This window comes from Phaenicophaeus curvirostris, chromosome 6 (genome assembly GCF_032191515.1).
Source record: "Phaenicophaeus curvirostris isolate KB17595 chromosome 6, BPBGC_Pcur_1.0, whole genome shotgun sequence".
NCBI classification, from domain to species: Eukaryota; Metazoa; Chordata; class Aves; order Cuculiformes; family Cuculidae; genus Phaenicophaeus; species Phaenicophaeus curvirostris.
The window spans coordinates 56,193,596-56,200,001 of record NC_091397.1 but is presented as its reverse complement, the minus strand read 5'-3'; positions in this window follow the sequence as shown (position 1 = coordinate 56,200,001).

Genomic DNA, 6,406 nt, shown 5'->3' with positions numbered 1-6,406 from the left:
GCTGCAAGAAAACTGGAGAGGGACTATTCATAAAGTCTTGTGGTGATAGGACTGGGGACAATAGGCATAAACTTGAGAGGGGCAGATTTAGACTGGACATAAGGAGGAATTTCTTCACCATGAGGGTGGGGAGGCCCTGGCCCAGGTTGCCCAGGGAAGCTGTGGCTGCCCCATCCCTGGGGGTGTTCAAGGCCAGGTTGAGCTTTAAACAACATGAAACAATGGGATGTCCCTGCCCCAGGCAGGGGGGTTGAAACTAGATGATCTTTAAGGTCCCTTCCAACCCAAACTAATCTATGATACTAAAGCAGTGAATTAGCTTAAGCAATAACTCTTAGCCAGCTTGCAGTGCGAAAGTGTGTGACAGTTTTTACTTGACTAAGCAGATAACGGGCAGGGAATCAGATAAAAAAAAAGTAGAAAAGCGGTTGGAACTGCCTGGTATTTGCAAGACCTTGAAGCAGAGCCCAAGGAACATGCACAGCCAGGAAAGGTGGAAAGTATAAATACCTTTGTAGTTGTTGTGGCAATAGGGCATGGTGTCATAATCACTGTTAGCATGGGACAAACAGTCTCCGAGAGGAAGATAAAAGGATCTGGGCTGGACGGGTAGGTGTGGAGAAGAACTACATGCTTGCCTTTTACCAAGGGGCACCCTGAAGAGACAATACCTATCGATTCTGACTGTCTAAGCATCATGCTTCATCTCCTTCTCGTGCTTGGTGAGGCGACACCACTTTACAGGTCAGTAAATCTTTAAGTTTTTAATGTAGCCAGATGTAATAGATTATTTGAACAATAAAAAGGGAATGTGAAGAACTAATTGAAAATACCTAACGGTTATAGTAAAAAAAAACCCAAAACCCCGGGTGGGCAAGGGAGGGAAAAGGTCAGGAGAACATAGGACAGGAATATGCTTTTTGTTAACACATGAATGTGTAGGATCTAGCTATTGTCTACATGGTGATTGCAACTCTTGAGAGTTACACTAATATTAACGCACACATTGAAGATGTTTGCATTATTCCAGCAGGACATTTTCATTGCCACGATCCTAAAATGTTCTGGCTATTAAACCTAGAATAAAAATGGCAGTCACTGACACAAATACCTACATTTAAAAAGTTTATTCAAGTTTACATTTTAAAGTGAAAACTACAAGCTCTAGTCACTCTTTTTTCCATAAAATTTCTGCCTTCGTTATTCTCCACAATAAATTCACTGTAGTTTCCTGGAGTATAAAGACAATAATTATTTGTTATTACATTTCAACTTTAACTATTTATTAGTTAGAATGGAAAGCTGATCTTTTGGACCCTCTCTGCTAAATGGTAAGTGGTTCAAACACAGAAAATGGTTAGAGATGGCTTAAAGGATACACTAAAGTGACAAAAGTTATACGTACTTTTAAGCATGCCTTATAGAGTTTTTTCAAATAATATCATGATAGTCTTGTAATATACGGTTAGCTTTAATGCAATAGTGAGTATACACTGTTCACAGTTCAGGGGAAAAAATGCTCTTTGGGGGAAAGAGAGGCCAAGATCAGGCTCATCCCCTAAAGTGAAAGGATATAAATTAGCAGGGAAAGGATCAGGAAAAGAGAAAAATAGGAATGGCAGTATGGAAAATGTAAGGTTGCATACAGACTTATCTAGGTATAACAATTAGAGGATTAATTGGTCAAGTAGAGAGAAGGTGGCAGCTACACTAATCACAAAGCATATTTATCAGAGTGCCGTTCTCTAGCCATTACCATTAAGAAATTTAAACGTCAGGAGAGGGGAAATTCTCAATACCTCTTTGAAAAGGACAGAGCGATAGCTATGCAAATTGATGTCTAAGGGACAGTCCAGAGGTGGTGAATGGCATGGGAAAGGAACAAAGATACCATTGCAGCTGCAAACTATATTTGCTTTTTTTATTTATTATTTTGAGAAAGAATACAGAATGCTGCAGCATAGCAAGTTTTTATTCCAGCAGTCCTGGACTTTTGTCTGTCCCTTGAATTGATGCTGAGAGTATTATTGCCCATGAGTATGAGGACCATGTAAACACTGTTAAGGTTTGATTTTCGTGTCACTGAAGAGGAACAAGATACTTGATATTATTTTGTGATGCAGTTTTTCCACACATCTTGGATCAGGGCAAAAAGTATCACATAATATGGAGAGATGCATGTTCGTGAAAGATAACCAAATACATGAGGCCTTCAGGCTACAGGAATTAAGAATGTTATTAATAGTTGAGGGTTCCTGTCAACAGAGAGAAGTTTAATAATGCAGACAGATTTCTTAATACAGTTTTGTGATCTCCACAAGCAAATCTTCCTGTTACTACACGACTGACAGATTTCCATTTCTCTCCATAGTAAGCTATAAATACCTAATAAATTATATTTGCAAAGACATTGCAGCTGCTCGCTGCATGTCTCCGAAAAAAAAGGATCAATCACTGAGCAAGTAGTGCAGTAATAAATGGCAGTAAATGGCTGCAGTATGTTTGTTATGTGACGTCCTTTCTGACCATCTGTTTTTGATCTTTTCAAGAGGAAATCTTCATGAGAAGATACCCACAGAAACTGATGAGGTGATTCTGCTTCAGAAAATACTTGTTCCAACAATTTTATTGGTGCTGCACAGTGTACAATGAGTCTGTTCACCCAAAAGCTTACTTAGCAAATAGTTCAGGTGGGGCTTTTTTGTGTGTGGGTTTTTTTCTTTTTGCCTGCCCTTATTTGGCTTTATATAACTTAGGAAAAGACTTTTATCCATGGGAAGGATTGCATCATGGAATCATAGAATGGTTTGGGTTGGAAGGGATCTTAAAGATCATCCAGTTCCGACCACCCTGCCATGGGCAGGGACACCTTCCACCAGGTCAGATTGATCACAGCCTCATCCAACCTGTCCTTGAACACCTCCAGGGGCTGGGCATCCATGACTTCTCAGGACAACCTGCTCCAGTGCCTCATCACCCTCACAGTAAAAAATTTGTTCATAATATCCAACCTAAATCGCCTCTCTTTCAGCTTAAAACCATCACCCCTTACTCTGTCACTACACTCCCTTATAAAAAGCCCCTCCCAGCTTTCCTGCTGGCTCCCTTTAAGTGCTGGAAGGCTGCTATAAGGTCTCCCTGCAGCCTTCTCCCCTCTAGGCTAAACAAGCCCAACTCTCTCAGCCTGTTCTGGAGGTGCTCCAGCCCTCTGATCTTCCTTGTGGCCCTCCTCTGGACTTGCTCTAACAGATCCAAATAAATGTATCATTCCTTTAAGGCAGCTTTTTCTGAATTCTCTGTGGGAATGCACCCTTCTATTCAATTCAACAATTGCCTGATTTTCTCAAATTTAATTAACTCATAGGTGAAAACCAATATTTTCCAGAGACAATGAGAAAAACACCAACTAAATTTTCCAAAATATATTTCGCAAGACTGACAAATAAGGGACTGTGAAGTAGTTGGCAACAGAAAAGCTTTATATGCAACTGGGTCACAGGCTGACATGGTCCCACCTGCCAACAGCTTTGTCTGTCTGCTCAGGCCATGGCCACTAGCCCTTCTTATGGATCAATATTCCTTTTTCCATTAGAACATTGGATTTAAATACTGAATGTTCCTGCATCTAATCAATATGGAAAGAAAAGGCTGAAAGGCAGAGAGGAGCCTGGCAGCCTCCAGCACGTCCTGTGCAGGTGTGGGGGTACCGGTGGGGAGGTGGAGCGGTGGTGGGGTCAGCGAGCTGCTGGGACACAGCTTGCTCTAACCGGATTTGTTTTACAGAGGCTGCAGTAGCACAAGCAGAACCTTTCCCTACACCCACCTGCAACATCTGACCTGTAACTGGTACCTCAGCTTGCCTGAGTAGGGACAATCCTGAGGGGATTGAGTTAGGATGAACAACAGCTACTCCTGAATCCCAGCAATCCCAGATTCAGGAGTCCCCTCCTGTCCCTCCATGTCTCTCCATGTCCCCCGTGTCCCCCATGTCCTGCATCCCAGCAACCCTTACGTTCTTCCATACCAAACCGATACTGACTGTCTTTCAGTATCACCTTGCAGGAAAAGTCCGAGGTAACTTGCTAGCGCGTTCCTGTACCCACAATGGATTTTAGTTATGTGGCTGTCCCGGTGGGAATTTAAGTTCTCTCAAAGCCACGAACAGGCTTGTGCAGCTGCGGGTTGCAGGAGTATAAATGAGAGAGAGCAAACTGTCCATGGCACTACAGGGACATCCCTCCTTCCAGAGGCCGCTGCCAAAATTCCCTGACGCCGTTAGAGGGCAGAAACGGGACTTTTCCCGTTTCGGACTCCTGGAGGTAACCTTTACTCAGGGATGTCAGTGGGAATGGCCACCCGGGTTCCTCTTTGGAGCCTGGCGGTGCGTGTCTCCAGGAAGGACTACTAGGCATACTAATTAGGACGTACTAATTATGTTCAGCCTGGAGAAAAAGCTCTGGGGAGACCATATAACGGCCTTCCAGTATCCAAAGAGAGCTATGGGAAAGCTGGGAAGGGGCTCTTCATCAGGGAGTGCAGGGATTGGATGACAGGTAACGGGTTTTGACCTGAAAGAAGATTTAGATTAGACATTAGGAAGAAAATATTCACTGTGAGGATGGTGATGTGAGAATTCATTGGTAAGTTTTGCTGCAGCTTGTTTGTATGTTTGATTATCTTGTAATATAAATCTGAGATAATATGCAGACAATCTCCAGACATGGATGAATAACCTGAAAGGATAAACACTCTCTTAGAGTTGCAAGAATTTATTGATATACTTAATTGTCCTGTAAGGTTAAGTTGGTTTAGGTCAAGAGATAGCCTGTCTTAGGGCTGCGAGAATTTATTATAAAATCATAGAATAGTTTGAGTTAGAAGGGACCTTAAAGGTAATCAAGTTTCAACCCCCCTGCCATGGGCAGGGACATCTGCTAGCTCAGGCTGTCCAAGGCCCCATCCAGCCTGGCCTTAAAAACCCCTCCAGGGATGGGGCAGCCACAGCTTCCCTGGGAACCTGTGCCAATTCCTCACCAGCCTCATAGAGAAGAAACTCCTTCTTATGTCTAGTCTAAATCTACCCGCTCTCCAGTTTACACCCTTTGCCCCTCCTCCTATCCATGAGCCCTTTTAAACAATCCCTCCCCAGCTTTCTTGTAGCCCCTTCAGGTGCTGGAAGGTCGCTATAAGATCTCCCCAGAGCCTTCTCTTTTCCAGGCCGAACAAGCCCAACTCTCTCAGCCTGTCCTGGTATGGAAGGTGCTCCAGCCCTCTGATCATCCTTGTAGCCTCCTCTGGGCCCGTTCCAAAGCTCCATATCCTTCTTACATTGAGGATTCCAGAACTGGACACAGTACTCCAGATGAGGTCTCACAGGACAGGAATAGAGGGGCACTACTGCTCTTATAAGATGGGGATGCTTGTTTAAAAGGGCATCCGATTCAGCACTGAATTGTAAAATAAAAGTATTACTGTCTTTGCTTCAAAGACTTTGTCCTTTTCAGTATTTTACCAGCAAATAAGTGTTTCTCACAGCGAGGCCCAGGTTGCCCAGGGAGGCTGTGGCTGCCTCACCCCTGGAGGTGCTCAAGGCTGGGCTGGATGGGGCTCCGAGCACCTGCTCCAGCAGGCAGTGTCCCTGCCTGTGGTCCCTTCCCACCCAATCAATCAGCTGGAGGGTCGGAAGGCTCCAAAGGGATCTGAACAGGCTGGACCGCTGGGCAGAGTCCAATGGCATGAGGTTTAACAAGGCCAAATGCCGGGTCCTGCACTTGGGGCACAACAACCCTGTGCAGCTACAGACTAGGAGAAGTCTGGCTGGAAACTGCCTGGAGGAGAGGGACCTGGGGGTGTTGGTTGGCAGCGACTGAACATGAGCCAGCAGGGGCCCAGGTGGCCAAGAAGGCCAATGGCATCTTGGCTTGGATCAGAAACGGCGTGACCAGCAGGGCCAGGGAGGTTCTTCTCCCTCTGTACTCGGCCCTGGTGAGACCGCTCCTCGAATCCTGTGTTCAGTTCTGGGCCCCTCACCACAAGAAGGATGTTGAGGCTCTGGAGCGAGTCCAGAGGAGAGCAACAAAGCTGGTGAGGGGGCTGGAGAACAGGCCTTGTGAGGAACGGCTGAGAGAGCTGGGGGTGTTTAGCCTGGAGAAGAGGAGGCTGAGGGGAGACCTCATTGCTCTCTCCAACTACCTGAAAGGAGGTTGTGGAGAGGAGGGAGCTGGGCTCTTCTCCCAAGGGACGGGGGACAGGACAAGAGGGAATGGCCTCAAGCTCCGCCAGGGGAGGTTCAGGCTGGACATTAGGAAAAAATTTTTCTTGGAAAGGGTGATTGGTCCCTGGCAGAGGCTGCCCAGGGAGGGGGTTGAGTCACCTTCCCTGGAGGGGTTTAAGGGGCGGGTGGACG